Source organism: Camelus ferus, chromosome 34 (assembly GCF_009834535.1).
Source record: "Camelus ferus isolate YT-003-E chromosome 34, BCGSAC_Cfer_1.0, whole genome shotgun sequence".
In the NCBI taxonomy this organism is placed as follows: Eukaryota; Metazoa; Chordata; class Mammalia; order Artiodactyla; family Camelidae; genus Camelus; species Camelus ferus.
This window is the reverse complement of record NC_045729.1, coordinates 5,199,393-5,224,323: the sequence shown is the minus strand read 5'-3', so window position 1 is coordinate 5,224,323 and position 24,931 is coordinate 5,199,393. Positions and strand designations below refer to the sequence as shown.

Here is a 24,931-nt window from a genome sequence, read left to right as displayed (position 1 = left end):
ATACAGTTTGTATTAGGGAGAAACATGGTCCTAACCTTTAAGAAATTATCTCTTGCTGTTTCTGTGCCAAAGCAACTCTCTTAGTAAACGTCTTTCAAATCAAGTGGTAGCCACCACAGAAGCTATGCCCATCTGCATCTGCTTTATGAACTTGATGATCTGAAAAATGATGAAGGGATGATGACTCCATTAAGCCATCAGCCCAAACTACTTTGTATGCAGCTCTGTAAATGATCCATTTCTTCACTGATCTCTCATTTTCAAATATCAGTGGGATCCAGTTGGCTGAGAACTGGCGAAGGCATAACCTCTGCCCACCTGCCCTGCCTCTCTGCATCCTGCATTCTCATGAGGACGTGATACTCCAAACCTCATCTTTCTGGAGTCACAAGCTCATATTGATTGGTTTCTATGCAGTCCCAAACAATAGGTGTCTTTAAAAATGTAGTTTTTCGTGACTTACAGTAATTTTAATACTATCACAATCATACACTAAGATTATTTATCTTTCTAAACTAGCAAACCAGGTAAATGCCCCATCATGCCCAGAACTAAGCTAACACTTGGTTAGGCAGAGAGAGCTTTCCCATCAGTACAATCAGTACAATACAAAGCAACAGGAAACAACGACTGAGTTGATGGCTATAAGATGGTTCATGTTAAAGACTCAATATCAGCTGCTGAACATTCACTGGGTTCCATTCACCATGCTTACTTCATGTCTCGCCACCTCTGAGTTAGCGCAATTGTCTTCCCAATTTTACAGAGAAGGAAGCAGAAGCTTATAGAACCATAAGGTACACTGCTGGCAGCATGCAGAATCTGGATTTGAACTCATGCCTTTGCACTCGAGGGTTAATTTTAGACTTCCTCACACAGCCAGCTATGCATGACAATGGTCCGAACACACAGAGAAGCCCAAGCTTGGCCCATAACACCATGAAGTTACGACATAGAGAAGAGGAAAATATTATTTTTTCCCCAGACTTGATGTGTCTGGGAGGGCATTACATAGGCAATTTATCTAAACTCCATTACAAAACAAAAGAAAAACTAAAGAGCACGGAAAGTTGGTACCCTTCCAGGAATAATGATAATGAGGTAACACCCACAGAGCCCCCAACTAAAGACCTTGCCTTTTTTTTCCTTTCAGTTTTCCATCTGTGCTCCTGCGCGCATGAAACTGAAAGAAGAGATGTACGTTTCCAAACACCCCCATACCCAACAAACCCAAATTCTGTACCCAAATTCCCTAGAATGTCTCCTTTTCTAACCTACTTACTTTTATTCTATTCTTTATTCAGTTTCATTATATTCTGTATCAAAACAATAGTTCCTAACCTCCCTTTCAAATCTCTAAATGTCTTTGCCTTTATTCAGTTTCTTCTCACTCTAGTCTACTGTTTTCATTGTTACGGTCCATCTTACTCTTTCTAATTTTCCATGACTGTGAACATTATGAACACCCCTACCCCATCCCTGTGAATGTTATAAATCCTTCTGCCGACAACATTTTTATTTTTCTGACAGTCTGGCTAAAATAAATGCCATATTTACATAAGAGGTAACATCTATATAATCCCTTGTGTATGTATTTGTCAAAGCCTTGCAAAGATACATTTGATAATTCATGGATTTCTTTGTGATTGAGATTGTAGTGTTTATTCCAGGATGTAGACTAATTATATATTTTCTTCCAATTTTGTTGAGATGCAATTGATGTATAGCACTGTATACGTTTAAGGTTTAGAGCATAATGGTTTGACTTACATTCAGCATGAAATGATTACCAAAATATGTTTAATGAATGTCCATTATCACATATAGATAAAAATTTAAAGAAAAAGAAAAAAATTTTTCCTTGTGATGAGAACACTTGGGATTTACTCTCTCATACACTTTCATATATAACAAACAGCAGTGTTGATTATATTTATCATGTTATACGTAGTAGATTTGGCATTTCTATGCATTTCAAAATGACCACCACGATAAGTCTATTTACCTACCACTTGTCACCACACAAAGATGTTACGTAATTATTGACTATATTCCCCACACTATACATTTCACATCTGCAACTCATTTATTTTATAACTGGCAGCTTGTGTCTCTCAATTTCCCTCACCAATTTCTCTTCTCCCCTGTCTGTGGCAACCACCTCTTTGTTCTCTGGATCTACGAATCTTTTGGTTTTGTTATGCTTCTTCATTTATTTTGTTTTGTGTTTTTACATTCCACAAGTAAGTGAAATTACACTGTGTTTTCTTTCTCTGTCTGACTTCTTTCACTTAATCCTAGTTCACTCTAGATCCATCCATGTGGTCACAAATGGCAAGATTTCATTCTCTTTTATGACTAATATCTCATTATATATATAAAATAAAAATACATAAAATATAAAAAAATTTATATATTTTATATTTTTTTAATATATATATAAAACTTATTCTTTATCCATTCATCTACTACAGGTACTTAGGTTGCTTCCTTATCTTGGCTTTTATGCACATAGGCAAGCATATATCTTTTCAAATTAGTGTTCTCCTTTTCTTTGGCTAGATACCTAGGAGTGGAAGGGCTGAATCATATGGTAATTCTATTTTTCATTTTTGAGGAACCACCATATTGTTTTTCATAGTGGCCATACCAAGTTCATTCCTACCAGCAGTGCATGATGGTTCCCTTTTTTCCACATCCTCACCAACACTTGTTATTTGTTGTCTTTTTGATAATAACCATTATGATAGTTATGAGGTGGTAGATTTGCATTCCCTGAACATTAGTAATGCTGAGCATTTTTTCATGTGCCACCTGTTGGCCATCTGTATGTCTTCTTCTGAAAAATATCTGTTCAGGTCTTCAGATATTCTGACCATTTTTTAATCAGGCTGCTTCATTTTTTGTTTTGATATTGAGTTGTATGAGTTCTTTATATATAAGTTTGGATATTAATCCCTTATCAGACATATCATTTGCAAATATTTTGTCACATTCGGTAGGTTGCACTTTAATTTTGTTGATTTTCCTTTGCTGTTTAGAAGCTTTTTGGTTTGATGTCATCCCACTAGTTGAATTTTGCTTTTGTTTCCCTTGCTGAAGAGACATATTCCAAAAAATATTGCTAAGAACAGTGTCAAAGATTACTGCACATGTTTTCTTCTAGAAGTTTTATGGTTTCAGGTCTTACACTTAAGTCTTTAATTCATTCTGAGTTATTTTTGTATATGGTGTGAAAAAAGTGGTCCTGCATAACTCTTTAGCATGTAGCTGTCCAGTTTTCCCAAAACCATTTACTGAAGAGACTATCTTTTTCCCAATTTATTTTCTTGCCTCCTTTGTTGCAGACTGATTGATCCTTTAAGAATGGGCTCATTTCTGGGTTCTCTATTTTGTTCCATTGGTCTATGTGCCTGTTTTTGTGCCAGTATCATACTGTTTTGATGACTGTAGCTCATTAGAATAGTTTGAAATCAGGGAGTGTGATACCTCCAGTTTTGTTCTCAAGACTGTCATGGCTGCTCGGGGTCTTTTGTGTTTTCATACACATTTTAGAATTATTGTTTTAATTCTGTGAAAAATGCCATTGGTAGTTTGACAGGGATTGCACTGAATCTGTAGCTTGCCTTGGGTACTATGGTCATTTTAACAACATTTAACAATATTAATTCTTCCAACTCATGAACACAGTATATCTTTCCATTTGCTTGTGTTGTCTTCAGTTTTTTTTTTTTTTACATGGTGGGGGTAAATTTATTAATTTTTTTTATTTTTAGAAGATGTACTGGGGATCGAATCCAGGACCTTGTGCACGCTAAGCACATGCTCTATCACTTGAGCTATACCCTGCTGCCATTGTCTTCAATTTCTTTCATCAGTGTCTTACAGTTTTCAGAGTACAGATCTTTTACCTGATTGGTTAGATTTATTCTTGGGTAGTGTATTCTTTTTGATGCAATTACAAATGGGATTGTTTCCTTCATCTGTCTTTCTGATAGTTTGTTGTTAGTGTTTAGAAATGCAACAGATTTCTGTATATTAATTTTATATCTTGCAAACTGACAAATTTCATTGATGAGTTCTAGTAGATTTTTAGTGGTATATTAGGATTTTTTTTATATATAGTATCATGTCATCTGCAAACAGAGACAGTTTTACTTCTTCTTTTCCAGTCTGGATTCCTTTTATTTCTGTATCTTGTCTGATTGCTATGGCTAAGACTTCCAGTACAATGCTGAATAAAAGTGGTGAGAATGGGCATCCTTCTCCTGTTCTTGATCTTGGAGGAAATGCTTTCTGCTTTTCACCATTGAATATGATGTTACCTATGGGCTTCTCTCTCATACATGGCTTTTATTATGTTGAGGTGTGTTCCCTCTATACCCACTGTGAGAGTTTTTACCATAAACAGATGTTGAATTTCATTAAAAGCTTTTTCTGCATCTTTTGAGACAATCAAATGATTTTTATTCTCCATTTGTTAGTATAGCATATCACAATGATTGATTTGTGGCTACTGAACATATCCCTGGGATAAATCCCACTTGGTCAGGGTGTATTATCCTTTTGATGTAGTACTGAATTCACTTTCCTAGTATTTTGTTGAAGCTTTTTGCTTCTATGTTCATCAGTGACATTAGTCTGTACTTTTCTTTTTTGTGTGTGATATCATTGTCTTGTCTTGTCTTGGTATCAATGTGATGCTGGCCTTGTAGGATGAGTTTGCAAGTGTTTTTTCCCCTACAATTTTCTGGAATAGTTTGAGAAGGATGGGTGTTACTTTTCTTTATATGTTTGGTGGAATTTGCCTGTGATGCTGTCTGATCCTGGACTTTTGTTTGTTAGGAGTTTTCAAGAAAGTTAGGAATTTATGAAAACGAATATATGTATGTTCCTAGATGTCTGAAGCACTGTGCTGTGAACCAGAAATTGACACAACATTGTAAACTGACTATATTTCAGTAAAAATATTTTTTAAGTCTATATACTTTCTTCTGATCAATGTTCATGTCTTTGTGTTTTTTCAATTCTTGAGCTTTACATGATTATTTTAAGTGAGACTGGAGAACCTTATTTTCTTAGAACATATTTGCTGTAACCTATTATCTTTTGTAATTAAAGCTAACAATTGGCTCAGCTTTCTTTCAGTATGTTTGTTTTTCACAAAAGATAAAGAGTAGGAAGTGTGCTCTGTGTTTATACTGATAATAAAGTGACACAATCCTCCTGCTATTTATATATTATCTCCATATGGTGTGAAATAGTTCCATTGTGTTTTGTTGTTTTTCAAAGACCAGATGAATAGTTCCTTTTCTGTTTTGAAACCATTCAAAGCTATCTGTGAAAAGTCCAACCCATCATTCCATGGACATTCAGATTCACAATAATAAATTAGTAAATGACTAAAATAAGTAACACATTTTAAAATACAGATTATCTGGTTTTTGTTTTTCCCAAGTGTAATTATTAAAGACAAATGCAGTGTCCTCAAATCCTCTGCCTTTATCCCCTCACTGTCACACCAGTCAATTTACAAAAGGGTGAAAACTTTATCTAAGACAGCCAGCTGTTTGGGCTCCATGATGCCAAACAATGGATTTGATAATTTTTCCTAATGACTTGATCAACTCTGGTAATGTGAAAATACTGACAGTTGCTTAGAAGTTACAATTAATTTATAATTAACTATAATTTTAACCAAAGTTCTACTTCAAACTAAATTAATATTTTAATATTTTAGATGACATAAACTCGTGTTTTTAGACGCATATCTGTTTATAAATTTTATCTGCATTTCCTAGTTGAAGGAAGGGTGAAGTCACTTTTAAGGAAAAGGAATTAATTGTTTTTAAATTAGTAGATGCATTCTATTTCACCCCTGGGGCTGTTTTTGGCTAGATTAAATTGCACGAAAAATAGCATTGATTTGGTTCCTCATATTCACAGTTGGTCTTGAGAAACTGAAATCTTTTAAAATCCTTCAGCAGTCCAATGTTCACTTCCATTTTAATAATCACATAGAAGTATGTGTCAATAACATCTATTGAGTATTTCAGATGTTTCCTTCTGGACCTCAGTTTACTTACTTATAAATTTAAAATTAGAAAGTTGAAATAAGTAATCTTTATAGTCCTAAAATTCTATAATCCTATCTAAATTTTGAAATGGTCTAATAAAAACATATTCTTGCTTTGTGTGCTATTTGATGTACATACATTTTTTTTCTTTTAAAATTTCTGCCTAATTATCTCTGCCACTATTAAGGCAGCTACTTATTGCTACCATTATTTGAATTAGGTGTATTAATGACATAGCTTATTTGCAAGGGTCAGAACACGGTATTACGTTAGTTTGAGCAAAAGTAAAAATGATGGCTCACATATCTGGCAGATTCAAAGGTTTAACTAGCTTCAGGTAGAGCAGAACCCATGTGTTCCAAAGTCCTCAGGTGTTTGCCTCTCTCCATATCTCAGCTTTTCTTTCCTTTGTTTTGGATTTATTTCCACGCATATATTTTATGTGTAACATTAAAAATGACTACCATTAGCTTCATTCATCTTTACATCCCACAAACTCAGCAACCTCATTGTTGCACAAGTGCACATCTCTCCTGACAGCTCCAGAAGCCCTGAGATGGACTCCAATTGGCCAGACTTGGGTCATGTAGCCAAATGTGAACTCATCCCAGTGGCCAAGAGGATCTGTATTCTCATTGGCCAGGCCTGGATCATGTACCCCATCAACTATATAGTCACTTGATTGGAACCATGTGGACTCCGAGTGGAGGGGTGATCCTCAAGAGGAACAGGTGTGTTGTATTCAAGGAGAAGGAACAGTGAGGAGGCAAAAACACCAGGTGTCCGCTGTGCTAACTCCTGACAGCATTCCACCAACCTGAGTCCCTAAACAACACTCTAGTATTCAGTCTGTTTGTGCAGCTGTGCATGCAGTTGAGTCCAAAATGTTTACGGCTTGACTTGATAGTTTCCATAGTAGGGTACCCTACATGCAGTGATGAGACACTAAGAAAACAAGCATAGAATTTAACATGATAATAAATAGATCAACAAACATTACTCTCTTGTTCATGTGCTAAGTTCTAAGATTTGTGACCCAGTAAATTTCCTACTCATTCTCAACTTCTTTTATTACTAAGCCCTTCAAAGGACAAAAACTGTTTAGTACACTTGCTACGATATTCTCTTCAAGGATCTCCTTTGTGGAATCCATTTATAACATCTACCTACTTATAATAAAATCCTTATTATCAACTAAAGAGCCTTGTAGAAGACCCACGGTACAGGTATACTAGTCAGCAGCTACATTCTAATGTGTTTATCCCTTCTCTAAGAATTGACTTGGGGCAACCACACTTTCTGAGTAAGTTTCTTTTAAAAACATTTGAAACTATCAATAACAAAAACACATTTAGCCCCTTGATTCAAAATCATACTGGTACTTTCCTAGGTATTTTAATTGTATGTAGTTGAGTATCTTCATGCTTTAATCTAAAGTATGTTTACTATACGGTTAATAAGTTCTTTAGAGAACCCTTCACCTAAGTGGGTCTCCTCAGACAAGATCTACTGCACTTGAGGTGAACAGTACCATTTCAGATGCAAATGAGAATAGACTGGAGTCGAATGTGACTCACAGAGCCAGATATTCCGAGTCTCCAAATTGTTCTATGTTGATTACACAACACTGGATACTGTATGCCATTAGGGGACTAATTTACCAGGTTTGTCAGCATAAACAACAATTAACACTCTCCCCCATCTCTTTCTTTCTTTATTTAAGGAGGTGACATTTATTTCTCTTGGCAGTTAACCAGGTTCTTAGTGGGTGACTTTTTGCTTCGGAGGATAAATTATGCACAGGCATTCAATAAATCAGTAGTTCTAATTTGAAATATTTATAATGCTGGATAAAAACCAGCCACCTCCTTCTTATGGAACTGTTAGTATTTTTAGGGAAGCAGTGGTAACAAGCCATCACTTGCTTTTAAATATATGTATATATTTAATATTTGGTTATAAAGATTGTGGGGAGACCTGATGTACTGATTACGGAGAAGGCTCTTGGGGCCTTCTAGTGGGAGAAATCGTAGCAGAAGTGTTCAGCTCCACTGCATGAGGGGAAGTCTAGTGGCAAGAGCCAGAAAGCAACAGTGACCCCCTCTCCAGGGGGGATAAGAGAAAACTGTCACTAAAAGAGACTAAAGCACCATTGGAATTACTCTTTGAGTAAAACCACAGGCTGTGGGCAGCAGGGCGTGCTTTGATTTTCCAGCCTATCCCCAGTTTTCCCCTTTGGTGGGATTTTCCTAGATGCCACATGGTCCTGGGTGTGGTATCCACAGTCAGGGTGACTGACCCATGTTGTAGGGAGTAAGAAAGGGCAGAAGTGTTCCATTTTGCAGGCTAGGTGGACAGGATCTGACTCCAGTGGGCAGCAGCCCAGAGTGTGACCTGGGACTCCATCCGCAGTGAAAGAATGAAGGAACAAATACAGTGCTTTAGAGCTGGGACTTCTGACCCAGACTGGCCTAAGCTCCAAGGGTGACTTTATCACTCACTAGCCGAGTGACTGCAGAAGTAGTCTTACATTTCCAAGCCCCTCTTTCCTCACTGAGAAAGTGGGGATAATAGAAGTACCCATCATGCAGCAGTATTGTGAGTTCCTGGCATACTATTAAGTATTCAGTCCAGAGCAGGGGCAGAGCAGTGGAGGACTGACAATGGTGCTGGAAAAGCTCATTGATAGGGGAGGGGAGGAACAGAATAAGGAAGCGGAGAGTTCCTTTACTAGACTCAGCCACATTGTCACAACAGTCCGGGAACAGGCATCCATCCACACCCACGGTGGGCAGCCTGTTAGCCATCCTCCTAAAAATGGGACGTGTGGTCACAGTGCAAGACACCACTGAACCGACTTCAAGAGTCCTCCAGCAAAATTTATTCATAGATTAAAAAATAAAAGTAGTAAACTTTCTGGTTTTAAAATAATTTCCCTAAATCATCCGGTCTGTCTCCTTTTCACTAGGCAGAATTCAACTTACACATCTCAATATATAGAACATGGCTTTAACTTCAAGTATTTGTTGAAAGTAATTTTTACAACCTCTCTTGACAAACTAAGCAACTCACAATCTTTACTTTAAAAGGATAAAAAAATCTGATTGAGTACAGAGTGACCATTTCCAATGTGTCATGATATTGTCTCTAATGATTAGTTCTTATTCTTTCTTGAAGGGTTTCTTTCCTTCTCACTACAGTTCAGATTAACTCTCATAACACAGCCACCCATTCTCCCTTTCAGAGCATCGCTTGAATTCGCTGTTCTCAGCCCGACTGCACGTTAGACTCATGCAAAGAGCATGTTAAACATTCTGATGCCGGGGCCACACCCCCAGAAATTCCAGGATGTGACTTGCCATCGGTTTGTTCCTTAAGGTTCTCAAGTGATTCCAGCACAGTTGAGAGTCACTGCTTTGTAGAATCACATGTGCAAAGGCAGGAAGTCCTCTTTCCTCTTTCTTTGGATAAGTTTCACAACTTAGTCATTTTTTAAAAAGATGATGATAGGAACATGATCTCTTTAATTAAGAATACTTCAATGATTGCATAATGAGTCTGTCTTTTCTTTTGAGTGATTTAGACAGCAATGATATAGTAACCCCTACAGTTACTATGAAATGGTCTCATAAATTATATTTTTAAATTATTGAAATTATGTTCGCCAGCTAATTATTTTTTTTTTTGCTATAAACCAAGCAGACAAGAATTTCTATAAAAGTAATTAATGAGCCTTTTCACCTTCCCTAGAGATATGTCTTCTCTATTTCTAACAACGTTACCACCAGTCTCCCAGGCACCCACGCCTCGAGTCTTAACATCTCTACTACAGTGCCTTGTGGGCAAAAGAGGAGCCCTGTTTATTTTCAATTTACAAACAAAAAACAGTCCATGTAGTGGTGGGGGTTTGGGTAATGGATGCCTTCATCTGCTTCACAGTGACTTTCCCCTGTGATCGCATTTGTGAAACTCTGTCCCTGCTATTTCTGGGGCTGCCTGGGTTCCTGCCTCTCCATGCTGTTCACTGGACCTTCATTTAATAAATGTTCTGGAGGCATTTAACATGTGCCAGGCACTGTTTCAGACTGTGGGCCCGTGGCAGTGAGCAAAGCAGGCCAGAGGAGCCACTTCTCTTGTGGACACTACACTCCAGAGAAGAGAGAACAAATAAGGAAGTAAGAAAATGTACTCTGTGTAGTACAGAGAATGCAACATAATGCCACCTCAGATTCCATGGGATACACTTCAGGAAATGCTGGTCTATAATGTGCATCTAAGAAGAGTATGCCCCTCCGTGGTTATTATAAACTCTAAAAACACGTTTTATGTTCTCCCAAGAAAACTGTCATTTCCCCTTACCAACAAATTCCTGTAGAATTAAGTCTAGCTTAACAGTTTCCAGAAGTTCATCTGTTGAAAGTTCATTCTAAGTACTTCCTTTTGAAGGTCAGTAGAGGAACGTCGAGAAGGGCATGGCCGTAAAATTTCAAACGAACGTACTCTTGCTCTGGAATAATGTGTTGAATTTTTTCCTCTTGTTTCCTTTGTCATTTTCTGTTGGCCTTGACTCTAAATTTTCTGCATATTTGAATTCTTTCACTGATCAAAGATGAGATTTTCCAGCTCCTTCCATTAACCTGGTTATTCTTTCTTTTAACTCAGCTCCTGAATTCAGTTACCCCCCTGAGGCCATTCTCATTCTTACCCTCCTCCTCGTGTTTTGTTGATAGGCTGACTCTCCAGTATCAGGACTGAGCAAAAACATGCCACTTTCACCTCCACTGGCACGGTAATTATTCAACAAACATTCATTGACCATCTACTGTGTTCTAAGATCCATACGAGGCACAAAGATCACAAAGATGAACAAGATACGGCCCCCTCTTCTAAAGAAGTTGACAGTCCTATGGAGGAGTCAGGTACTTAAGGTAACACAAGATAAGGTCTGTGGTCAGTTGGTTAAACAGAAACTATTAAAGTGGAGAATCCTCCTCAAAAAACTAAAAATAGACTTACCACATGATCCAGCAATCCCACTTTGGGGCATATATCCAGAGGGAACTCTAATGTGAAAAAACATCTGCACATCAATGTTCACAGCAGCACTATTTACAATTGCCAAGACATGAAAGAAACCTAAATGTCCATCAACAGATGACTGGATAAAGAAGTTGTGGTATATGTATACAATGGAATACTACTCAGCCATAAAAAAGAGTAAAATAATACCATTTGCAGTAACATGGATGGACTACTTAGAGATCATCATTGTAAGTGAAGTAAGCCAGAAAGAGAAAGAAAAATACCATATGATATCATTTATATGTGGAATCCAAAAAAAAAAAGTACACTATGAACTCATCTACAAAACAGAAACAAACTTGAAGACTTAGTAAACAATCTTATGGTTACGGGGGAAAGGGGGTGGGAAGGGATAAATTTGGGAGTTTGTATTTATAAACATTAGCCACTATATATAAAAATAGATTTTATAAAAAGGGTTTTTTGTATGGCACAGGGAACTATGCTCAATATCTTGTAATAACTCTTTTATGGAAAAAAATATGAAAACAAATACATATATATGTATATGCACGACTGAGACACTGTGCTGTACACCAGAAATTGACACATTACAATTGACTATACTTCAATTAAAAAAAAATTTACACAATGAGAAATCTAAAAAAAAAAAGTGGAGAATCCTAACACAAAAAGAACTGAAGGGTATAATTTTAAATTTGACCTTTAAATATACATTCTAGACAACATTGTAAATTGACTACACATCAATAACAATTTTTAATTAATAATTTTTTAAAAAATATTTTAAATGTACGTTCTTTCACCAAACTTTAAGACACAGAGTCAAGTCTTTTCTTCAGCTGCTGATTGGAATTTTGCGTGGTCTTTCTTGCACAGTCATAACATATCATCTATAATTTCTAGTTTCAGTCTATTTAGAACAGAGTAAAAATGCAACAATACTGTAGAAGTATCTGAGTCCTAAAACCATGTAGATTTTTGTGATTCTTCTCACAGTTTTTTACAGTTGTCTTGCTCATATCCACTTGGACAGCACTTGTTTTAGCATCTCACTTTTGTAGTCTTTTCAAAGTATTCAAATAAATTCAAATTCAACGTTTACAAAAAACGATAACTCTCTTTCATTGCACACTTAATATTTCATCAACTTAGTATTTAATTAAATTATATGGTTTAAAATATCAAGTGCAGTGGACATAATCAGGTTTGAATGATCACACAACTGGGTCTTGGTAAGCCTACACCTCATGGGGAGGGAGGCAAAGGCAAGAGCACAAGAGAGGGAGATTCCTGACTGGGAGTACTCCGTGTGCCTTTGGTATCTGTTACTGTGTTCTACAGACAGCAGAGATGCTCCTGGTTGATTTTTATATTTTATATTATTGCAGTACAACATAAATAATTTAATAAAGGCTTAGACAAAATGTTGTTTTCTCTTAAAAGGATCTTTTCCTGTTATCCATCATGAATGTTAATTTGGAATTTTTTTTTCCTTTTTTTTTTTTTTGGATGGCGGAGGGTCTTTGATTACTTTATCTTTGGAATAAGCAACAGAATTCAAAATTTCTAAAGTAAAACAAACAGTGAGAAGTATCTCTGATATTCCTATTCCCCAGCCACCAGCCCCCTTTCCCAGAGGCAATCAAGGTTACCAGTTCCTCCTGTGTCCTTATAGAGGTTTTTAAAATAAGTATAAAGATGTATCAGACATACAATCACGTACATTTTCTTTTCCTTTTTTATAAAAACACAAAATGTTAGCATACTAGTTCTGCCATATCTAGAATGAGTTTTGACATTTTCTTTCACCCTCTGGGAGTCAGAATTTTCATCAAGCAGGTCAAGAACTTGTCAGATGCTCTGTATTTCGCTGACTAAGGCTTCCAGCAGAATGGCCAGATTATATCCCCATTACTACTACATCTTGATTCTCTGCCAGTTTTGTAAAATAGATCAAGAACACATCATCTGTTTCCTTTCCAAAAGTCAGCTGAACATCATTTCTGTCTCCTTTATCCATATGTAAGATATATATTTTGTGGATTTCCTTAAAGGTGTATCTTCTTGGTATATTGTACTGTTATACCCTCCCCCATCAGATTTTTAGTAATTATTTGATGCACGAGATAAACTATTTCATAAAAATATTTCCAGTAAATCTTAGTACTTCCCATTAGTTTATGTACATATATACATGTTGCAATGTGCATTCATCTTATTTACAACTTATGTACTTTACATGTGTTTTTGGTATGTAATATAATATTTTCAGTCTCTTCTAATTATTTTCCCACGTGAATCACTGAGAAGCTCCTTCAGTCCTGTTTATCCATGTCTTATCTTTTCTCCTCCAAGGAAATCAGCATCATGGCTTTATCTGGGAATTTATTTTTCTTTCTCTGCATTTTCAGTGTAGATCCCTCTTGAACAGGTCAGCTAACCTCTTGGAAAACATGTTTATTCTTCCCCATTTTGCAATATGCATCTCACCCCAGCCAAGAGAATATCCTTCCAGGATACCAAGTCATGGTCCAGGTATCTAAGCCCATTTCATCAACACTGTCTGCATTGTCAGCAGTCCCCTTCCCACAGATTCCTCTGTCTTTCAAATGTCCTACTCCAATGAAAAAGAACAGTAGAAACAGGACCTACCTACACATTGAAAATTTGCAGTCCCTAAAGTTGTTTCCCTCTTCCTTTGCTGGTCTTTTTCCTGTTTAAGAATGAACAAACTGCTAACTTGCCAGCTTTGTTAACTCATTAATTTATCCAACAAATATTTACTTAGTACCCAGGGCCTGAGTTGTTAAAAATTAATTTATTAAATTTTATTATAATTTATTACTATCTGGCCATTAGTTACAGTATGTATAATTTTAACTGGTAAATATTATGTAAAAGTATGTTACAAAAGATATGAAAGCAGCGAGGAAGAAGTCACTAACTCTGGTGGGTAGCAGAGTGTGGAAGCAAACAGGAAGGCTTCACAGATGAGAAAATCTAGAATTTTATAAATAAGTAGGAGTCTATCGGGCAGGCAAGAGACAAAAGTACATACAGCAGACAGAAGATTTTATGCAAAAGCAAAGAGACATGAACATGCGTGGTCAAGCCTAATCTAAGGTAAATAAAGAGTTGGGAGACAGTTTAGAGTTAGAATCTATAGGGTTCTCTGGCCTACTAGGATATGGGAAAAGAGAGAGGGAGGATTCAAGAATGACTTCGAGTTTGGTTATTGGCAGACTGATGGATGGTGAAGTCTGAGATTAGTAATTCAGGAGATGAGAACAGGTCTGGGTGCTGGACTGATGACAATGAAAGCAATTTTGCACATGCAGATTTTGAGGTAGCTGCAGGCTATTCAAGTAGAGGAGCTCTTATCATAAGCTGTAAGAAGTAAGTCTGAGCAAAGAGAGAGAAGACTGATTAAAACATAAGTACGGGCAATTGTTAAGGTCACAGGAGCAAAGTTTGCTATGGATTGAGAAATTAATGGGACATAAATAAGTGGGATGTTTTGTCTTAAACACTCTTTCATATAAGATGTAAATTGGGGAACAATTTTTTAAAATCCATTGATCTGTCTTAACAGGCTAGTAAGGAAAATATATATATTAATAGAAAATATTAGTAATAGAAATAGATTAGCAATAGTAATAGAAAATAACAGATACTACATAACAGTAATAGAAAAACTATAAAGCAATATAAAGTTGTCCTTTTTGTTCAATTAAATAAATGCATTTTGTTATCTCTGCCCAACTTCATTTAACTGTGACAGACTTTAACTGTCACAAGAAGTCTTTCCCCATGTCTCTTTTGCAAATCTACACCGGAAACCCAGGGCGACTGGAAGACCTTCCATCTGTGCAGCAAGAGCTATTAGTTAGATGAGTAATGCTTCCTCCACTCTAACCTGTCAAGAGGCCACCATGATGCCTTCATATTCTTTGGAATTTTAAGGGGAAAAAAAATCACATGAAAATGTAGAACTAACAGATGTGTGTATAAGACGTAAAAATCTTCTTTTAAAACACTAGCGACAATGAAAGTAAGGGCAGCCATAACTTACAAGTTCTGCTTCAATATGCTGATTTTTTTTTTTCAGTGACTAATAAACTCAGCAAGGGAGAGTGCTGGCCCAGTCTGTTTTGCCTCATATAACTTCAGTCAATTGTTGGCATCTCTATCCCATTTCTCTTTATAATCCAGTGACTACATACCAATCTTCCCTCTTACTTTCCTTATCTCCTTCAGAGATCATTTACTTATCACCTGCTATATGTTAGGTGTTGGAAACACAAAGGTGAATAACAGACTCTCCCCTCAAATAATATGTAGATCAATGGAGTAAGTCAGCAATTATAATAATTACAAAACGTTCCATGGTAGCATATGAGAAAGACAGGTGAACTTGACTTCCCAAAAAGAGGAAGCACAAGGACTGCGTCTTGAATGACAAGTAGAAGTGAACCAAGGAAGTAGCCTGTGCAAAGCCATGGAATTAATGTAAACCATAGCACACTTAGGAAGTTGTAAGTAGCTCTTAAAAGATATCATTGATATTGTGACACTACGCAGAGGTACATAGGACTAAAGATCATTAAGCCTCTCTGCCATCATATGAAGCTCAGCTTTAATCCGAACCCTCTACATAGCTACTGAAGAATTTTAGTTGAGAATAGCGTTTCCGAAAGAGAAAAAGTTCTGTGATGACACGACTGAAAATATCCTGAAGGCAGAGCAGGAATGCAGGCAGAAAGACAGGTGAGGGGAAGCTGCCGTTGTACTTTAGAAAAGAAGTGATATCTGAATTATGGTCTTGACAGAAGGGAAGTTTAGTTCAAAGGACCCTAACCAGTTAGGAGGAGATTACCACAATCCTCCAGGGAAGAAATGATGTTATCCTGAACCAAAGCTGAGACAGAAGAGTGAAAAAAAATCAAGATTAAAAAAAAGTTGGATTTAAGAGATTTGATGTCTCTCAGTTTATATACAACATGCCTATTATTTTGAATTTCTCTAAGTACATGTGAGTCAAACCCCTTGGCTTTCTTGTTCCATGGACTGGATTTAAAAATGCCTAATGTTTTCATTTGTGGTTATTTGAGATTAAGATCTGAACATAAGTACATTTTTAAATGCATTTTATCAACTCCTACCTAAAACTACATGCTATGAAAGAATTTAAAAATCAATCAGAATCCTAGTGAGTTGGCTTCTTAAATGGATGAAAGCAGTTCATAGAAAAAAGAGCTGGAAGACTAATCCTGATAAAATGTAAGTTTAATCACCTCATTTCCACTCAGCATCCTTCAGTGTCTTTTCATCTTGCTCCTGAATAAAAGTCAGTCTTCATAATGGCCCACAAAGCCCCACAAGAGCAGGCTCCCGACTCTGACCTCAGTTCTTCAATCCTATTCATTTGGGGGCAGCCGTGCTGGCCTCCGTGCTGCGCTAAGTCTCCAGGCACCCTTGTGCATTGAGCAATTGCTCCTCTGGTTTCCCAGTTATCCTCCTGGCTTGTTCCCTCACCTCCTTCAGGTCTTTTCCTAACCTTATCACTGTTTAAAAAATAAAATTACCCCTCCCACTCAGCACTCTCTGTTCGATTTACATTTCCCACAACACGCATCACAATCTAACAGAGTTTGATTTTACTTTTCCTGTTCAGTATCCATCTCCCAGTTTCTCACAGCTAGGAAGTAAGTTCCACGTGGGCAGGGATTTTTAATGTTTTTCTGTATCTCTAACTCCCAGAAGAATACCAGGCACATGAATGAATGAACTGCTAGTCCAGCAGGACTGTCAATCACGGTGTTCCAAAGACCTCACTGACTGACCAGCAAAATCATTACTGCGGAAAGAACCCTGCAGTTAGATATTGTTTTTTCCATCAGGAAGTCACCAGCAAAGTCAGATAGTCTGAACTGTTTCCATCAACACAGAAATTGGTATAAGTCACTATAATTAGGACTTAGCTCATAAAAATAATTAATTGATAATCATTTTTCACCTGGCACTTAATGACTATAAAGCTGTGTCAAATTCTTTAGCATGATATAAAATTTGTCCTTATTCACAACTGCACCTTTCTATTATATCTGGTAACAACAAAATGCTCATTGTTCATTATATTGACAAAGATTTTTGTTGAAAGTGATTTCATTGCCTTCAGCTTTGTAGTTAGACTTCTTAGGGTCTTCACTTGGAGGTGACTGTATCAACCAAAGCAATCATCACAATTAACAAAACCAAGTTATTGAGTGATGCAATCAAAGACCTCTTTTTAAAGGTCTTAATTTTTGGAAGGTTTTTATGCTATTTGCTATTATGTTTTCCTTGCTATTTCACTTTATAATCATTGATTATTTCTCATTGCTAAAAAAAATACACATGTAGGTAGACTTTAAAAGAACAAGTTTACCACTCTTGAACATAAATCATAGCAATATTTTTTCCAAACCAGTTCCTACAGTAATGGAAATACAAGCAAAAATAAACAAATGGGACCTAATTAAACTTAAAAGCTTTTGCACAGCTATGGATACATCAACAAAACTAAAAGACAATCTACAGAATGGGAGAAAATATTTACAAATGATGTGACCGACAAGGGACTAATTTCCAAAATATACAAAGAGCTCATATAGCTTAATATCAAAAAAAAAAGCAACCCAATCAAAAAATGAGCAGAAGATCTAAATAGACATTCCCCAAAGAAGGCATACAGATGGCCAACAGGCACATGAAAAGATGCTCAACATCGCTAATTATTAGAGAAATGCAAATCAAAACTACAATGAGGTATCACCTCACACCAGTCAGAATGGCCATCATTTAAAAAGCCTTCAAATAGTAAATGCTGGAGAGGGTGTGGAGAAAACAGAACCCTCCTACACTGTTGGTGGGAATGTAAATTGGTGCAGCCACTATGGAGGATAGTATGTAGGTTCCTTAAAAAATATAAAAATAGACTTAACATAAGCTCTATCAATCCCACTTCAGGGCATATATCCAGAGAAAACTATAATTCAAAAAGACACATGAACCCCAGTGTTCACAACAGCATCATTTTAATAGACAAGGTATGGAAACAACCTAAATGTCCACTGACAGATGGATGGATAAAGATGATGAGATGTATGTGTGTATATATATACATATATATATATACACACAACATACACACACACACACACACACACACACACACACACACACAATGGAATACTACTCAGCCATAAAGAAGAAAAATAATGCCATTTGCAACAACATGGATGGACCTAGAGATTGTCATTCTAAGTGAAGTAAGCCAGAAAAAGAAAGAAAAATACCATATGATATCACTTATATGTGGAATCTAAAAAAAATCATAAATGAACTTATTTATAAAACAGAAACAGACTCACAGACATAGAGAACAAACTTATGGTTACCAGGGGGTAAAGGGGATGGGAAGGGATAAATTGAGAGTTTGAGATTTGCAGATACTAACTACTATATATAAAATGGATAAACAACAAGTTCCTCCTGTATAGCACAGGGAACTATATTCAATATCTTATAGTAACCCATAATGAAAAAGAATATGAAAAGGAATGTATGTATGTATATGTATGACTGAAACATTATGCTGCACACCAGAAATTGACACACCATTGTAAACTGCCCATACTTCATTTTTAAAAAATGGTTAAAAAAAAAACCAAGTTTACCTTTACCCTTCTTAATTCCATGCTCCTTCCCAGAAGTTAACAAATACTAGCAGTTTAGTGTGTATTTTTCCATGCTTCTTTCTATGCATTTATATAAATACGTACATACAGAGTTTCAGTTTTGGAATACTCAAATACATATAATATTTGATATATTATATATATATTTCTTGCTTGCTTGCCTGCTTGCTTGCTTCCCCTCCTTCTTTTGTTTTTAAGTGCTTTCTTTACTTAAGTGTGTTTTAGACCCTTTTCCACATCAGTGCATACTGAATTCAGCAAATATGTCTAGCTTTATCCTATTTTCCTGGATTAATTATTAATAGTGCCCTCTTTCACTATCAAAAGTAGCCTAGTTTGGACAATAAATTGTATGGTCTTAATATAAAGTTGCCTGGTTAATGAATTCATATCAGTCTATAAAACCACAATTTTTGTTGTCATTACGTTATAAATAAACATTTAGATATCAGCCTCTTTGGTATTATGAGCAAGGGTGCAGTGAATGCTCACAAACATGTATCTTAGTGCATGTATATGAATATTTCTATAAGATAAATTCTTCAAGTGCAACCATGGGGTTGAATAGTACATACATTTACATTTTTAATAGACTGTCAAATTGTTTTCTTAAAAGCAGTCTCATTTTACACTTCCCAACAACAGCATCCATGTCCTTCTACCCTCACCAACCAATTCGGGATATTATACATCTTTTTGGCCACTTCAACAGGAAAATTTCATATCTGATTCTTGTTTGAATTAATATTTCACTGATTACAGTTGAGGTTCAATTTTTTTCATGGTATTTCATATATTTTGCCCATTTTTCAATGGGGCTATTTCTTCTCTTAACTTGTAGGTATTCTTTTATATAAAGTATGATATACATTGTAAATATTTTCTTCCAATAGTTCATTTATCTTCCCCATAGCATGGAAAATGCTTTTTTTCTACAGCTACACCTAGCAATATTTTTATCCTCCAAAAATGGTTAAAATACATATAACTCAAAACATGTGTCAAACTTCCTTATCTTCTAAAGTTAAAGGTATATACATACATAATTATACACACACACACACACACACCCCATATATATATACCAACCATATACAAGTATGAACTACGGACAGATATGGTCTGCCACTGAATATTTTGGGAGTCATTTTATTTGTATATATTATTTCTCCAAATTTTATATTAATTCCTTATTTTTTCAAATATCAATATTTTATTTACAATTTTGAGTGCAACAAACACATACATATTAAATGTAGTTCACTTTACCTCCTAGACATAAAATCTCATCTCTTTAAAGGAAGCACAGCTTAATCAGATTCTTTTGCATTTTTCATGCTTTGACTCCATCTCCTAATTTCATCTTCAACAAATTTCATCAGGGTTGAGTTAAACTTCACCTCAAGGTCACAATGAATTGCACTGTATGTCATTCTAGCGTGGAATTGGTACCTGAAGTGTTATATCATTTTCCTCAATAATTCATGAAGAAATGGAGGTAACAGGCTTCCTCACCTGGAGAAAATGTTTAATGATTTCCAGAGGAGAGAAAGCAAGCAGTATAAATAAACAAATAAATTTATATATATGTATATATTTTTATATATAGTACATAAATAAATACTCTATTCAATATTCTGTAGGCAAAAGATTTCCTCCAAACACTTTCTCAAATGAATACATGCTGATTGCCACAGCTGTTTGTCAAATAATCTTTCTTTTGTGGTTGTATGAAAAAGCCTTTTAATAAAATAGTGCCTTTTCTCTGAATAAATACACTGTTCGTTAATTAACAAAAATTAAATATAAAAATAGAAATGGACAGCAGCAGGAATTCTGATTAGCATGGCATTCATCCTTTAGATATAATAGGCTTTGTGTTTTATCAAAATCCCATTGCAGGTAACAACAGGCATTAAAGTTAGATTTTAGTATTTTCATTATAACCTGATTTATGTCTAACAAGGCCTTATCGTGTCCACACACCACCCTGTCTAACAGGTGACACAGAGGCAAAATCTGGACTGTTCAAATGATGCCACTGAACAGCAACTGGAAATAATTGATCTCTCCCTACTCAGGGTCAACTCAATAAGCTTGGTAAATTAGCTGAACTGGAACTTTCAGGCCTGTCTAATTTATCTTTCTATGTGTACAGACATATTCTCAAACAAGACTTCCAAATTATTAGACAACAATTCTTTTTACAGTAACTCTGTACCTCTGTCCACTTTGCATAAAGATCACCTGTGCTAATTTATGACATTCTTCAAACTCACAAGACTATCCACAGGGTTTCACTAACGACTATCTAAATGTGAGGAATAAAATTTGGTCTTCCTGTTGTTTGACTCTGTGCAATTGTCATAATTCCCTCAGCTCTGATTCAGGTCGTAATTGTTACATTAGGTGAGACTGGAAAGGCATTATCTTGCTGGCTCATTTCTCTTGAGTATTTCAAAGCATTGTCATCATAGCAGGAGCTTTAATGGTAATCAAAGTCCATCTTTAAAGGGCTTGAGTGAACATTTTTAAGAAGCTGAAGATCTTTTTTTCATCCCTTAGAATACTAAAGCATTAGTCACATCCAACCTCACCCAGACCCTAATTTGACAGAGCTCAGGCTTATTTTCTGCCAGATTAGATTGTTATTTCTATAATGCAGTTCTCATGAAAGAAATCATTCACATATTTTAAAACTAGATATTGATTTGAAGGTTTTTAATAATCTGCAATTAAGGTGAAGACTTGGCATCCTTGATTGATTTTCTCCATCACCATTTATTAATAGCTGGATATTGAAACTGGACTCAGTAGACTGAATGGTTTTCACTATATGCCATCTGCTGATACTGAACAAGAAGATGTTCTAATTCTGCCCTTCATTTCTGACAATAGATGAGCCTGCTAATCATTTAAGCAAATTAGCTCACTGTGGCTGCCCACAGTGAATCCATGCGAGGGATTTGAAGCCGGAGAACACTGGATTAAATTTCAATTCTACCACTTATTAATTATGTGACCTAGGCAAATTGCCTCCTCTCCCCAAGGCTCATAAAAATGAAGATCATAATTTTACTTCTTAAGTTCTTAGGAGAATAAAATGTTAAATGTTCAGCAGAGTGCCTGGCACTTTTTAAGCATTCAAAAAGTGATGTCATTAAAAAAAAAAAGTGATGCTATTATTGTATCATTTCTTGGTGGATTATGATGTCATTAAAAACAAAAGTGATGCTATTATTGTATCATTTCTTGGTGGATTATTTTGTAATAAATGATGGTCACCCTTTACATCTTCCAAAACCATGGTAGAAATTTAACTCTTATATCAATTTGCATCTTTAAAATTAGGGGAAAAAATGTAAACCCCAATTGTCTACGGTATCTTTTGAAATGAGTACTTTTACACGTTGCCAGTGAAAGTGCACGTGGGTATGTTTCTTCTGAAAAGCAGTTTGGCAAAATACGTCATCTATCAAAATTCATCAAATAGTACATTTGAAATATGTGTAGTTTACTATATAGGAACCATACCACAGTAAAGATGTTCACAAAATACATAAATAATTCCAATCCCAAATAAGTCAATAAGTCAGTAAGTAAGTAAGTAAATAAATAAATAAATAAAATCTTAAATATGTTCACGTACTTCAGGCCAATATTTCCCTTCCTAGTAATCTATCCTAAGGCTTTAGTCAAAAAGATGTTCACCGAAGAATTATATATAATACCAAAAGTCAGAGTCAACTTATATATTCACTAGTTATGAATGATGGCTCAAAGATGGGCACAGAAGTTCAACTAAAATTCTAGACATTATATATAAAATAAACATAAGATGACTTGGAAAGGAAGGCAGAAGGAAGACCAGCTCAGGAAGTAAGGAAAGACACTGAAGTGAGTGCCCCAGGCTTTCCTTTTACTGTAGAACACTAAGGTGTGTGTGCCAATGGGCACAGAAAATGCCCCATGAAAAATTCTCTCCAACCAAAGGACTAGGAAAGTATTAGCCAAGCAAGATAGAAAACTTTTAGACAATAACCACCCCTAACCCAACCAGCTTGGCCTGAGGGAGAGAGGTACCTCATTACTGCTCCCCATTTGGTCTCCACCAATACCACTGGTTGGGGGGGTAAGCTTGCTACCACTAAGTGGGTGTGACAGTCCAAATGGCCTGCGGTGACATCACCCCAATGGTGATAGAAAAATATGCAGCCCTACTGCCAGTGCTGTCAGAGCAAAGGCTAAGAGGGGATTACAGATCTGGCTGGGCTGTAATAAGGCACACCCTCTCCCCTGGTGGAGTCAAGACTTTCATTCTAGCCTGACAGTAACAATTCCCCTCCCTCACAATGTCAGTAGAGATCACAGGGGGCACCTGAACTTTGACCTCCACCTGGTGGTAATGAAGCACCCTTTTATCTCTCTATTGTGGTGTCAATATGCAGTGCCACTCCCACTTAGTGGTAACAAGGCATCCTTCCCCCACAGCAGCAATGGTGGAGACCAAATGGGGAGCAGCAATTGAGGCACCCCTTGCTCTCGGGCCAGGGTGATGTCACTGGTGGCCTAGTGGGGAGCCTGACTTCTCTACCCACCTATTAGTTACAGGACTACCCCCACCCCAGCCCCCATGGGTGTCAACAGAGGTTGAGTAGGAAATCTAGACTTCTACCACCACCCACTTCCCCACTGGAACTGTGTCAGATAAAGGCTCCTAAACCATAAAATTTAAATAAGATTCAGAGTTTCATAACATAATACTGTAAATGTCTAGAATACAGTTGAATGTCACCTGTCCTACCAAAAAGCAGGAAAACCTTCACTTGAAGGGGAAAAAACAAGAAACAGATGCCAATGCTGAGATAACACAGATGTTGGGACTATCTGACAAAGATTTTATAGCAGTCATCATAAAAAATATTTCAACAATTATGAGCACGTCTGAAACAAATGAAAACAATAGGGAGTTTCAGTTTTTATAATGATGACATAAATTAAAAACAAATGGCAATTTTAGAACTGAAAAATACTATAACCAAAAGAAGAAAGAAAAACTCAATGGATAAGTTCAACAGGAGAATGGAAAAGACAGAGAAAATTATCAATAAACTTGAAGACAGAATAGGTAACCCAATCTGAGCAACAGAGAGAAAACAGACTGAAAAAAAAAAAAAATGGATGGAGCCTGTGGGACTATGACAAAAGATCTAACATTAGTGTTATTGGAGTCCTAGAAGGAGTGGTGAAAAAGGCAGGGCTAAAAAAGCATTTTTAGATAATGGCTGAAATTTCCCCAAATTCGGCACAATGCACACATATTCAAAACACTAAGCAAACTCAAAGAAGTCCATAATAACAACATGGTAAACTTCTGAAAACCAAAAGCAAAGAAAAAATCTTACGAGAAGCAAGAGACAAATGACACCTTACCTACAGGGGAGAAATAATTCAAATGACAGGGAATTCCTCACCAGAAGCTATGAGGGCTTACAGGAAGTGTACAACATTTTTCAGGTGCTGAAAGTAAAGAACCATCAAGCTGGACTTGCATATCCAGCAAAAGTATCCTCCAGTAATGAACTGGAAATCAAGACATTGTAAGAGGAAACAAAATAAAGAGAATTTGTTACCAATAGACTTACTCTAAAACAATGACTAAAGGAAGTATCTGAAACAGAAAGTAAATAATAAAAGAAGGAATCTTGAAACATTAGTGTATACTTTCATGTTGTCTACATTTTCCATGAGTAGGAATATTCTAACCAAAATTTTTTTAAATGCTAACAATAAAACAAGTACCTCTCTTATTTTCCTTTTACTAATTCAGTTAATAGCAAATTAATCTGTCTATTAATATAGTCTATTTTTCTATATATCTATCTTCTATCTCTTTATCTTGGCAATAGGAGCCCCGTGACCAGCATTCAATTCTTCATTCATTTCTCATCTCTCACACAGCATCTACAAGGTCATCTGTACCTAGTAAATAAAAAAAAAAAAAATTGCTGAATTATTAGACAGCTGACTCAGTATATTGAGATTTTAGAGATAGGAATCAATAAATTT

The 24,931-nt window shown here is 36.1% G+C and overlaps 1 protein-coding gene across 16 annotated transcripts in view; it reads right to left on the bottom strand.

Moving 5' to 3' along the window:
- LMNTD1 (lamin tail domain containing 1) overlaps positions 1 to 24,931 on the bottom strand; it is a 312,291-nt gene that overhangs the window by 225,044 nt on the left and 62,316 nt on the right. The window lies entirely within an intron of this gene.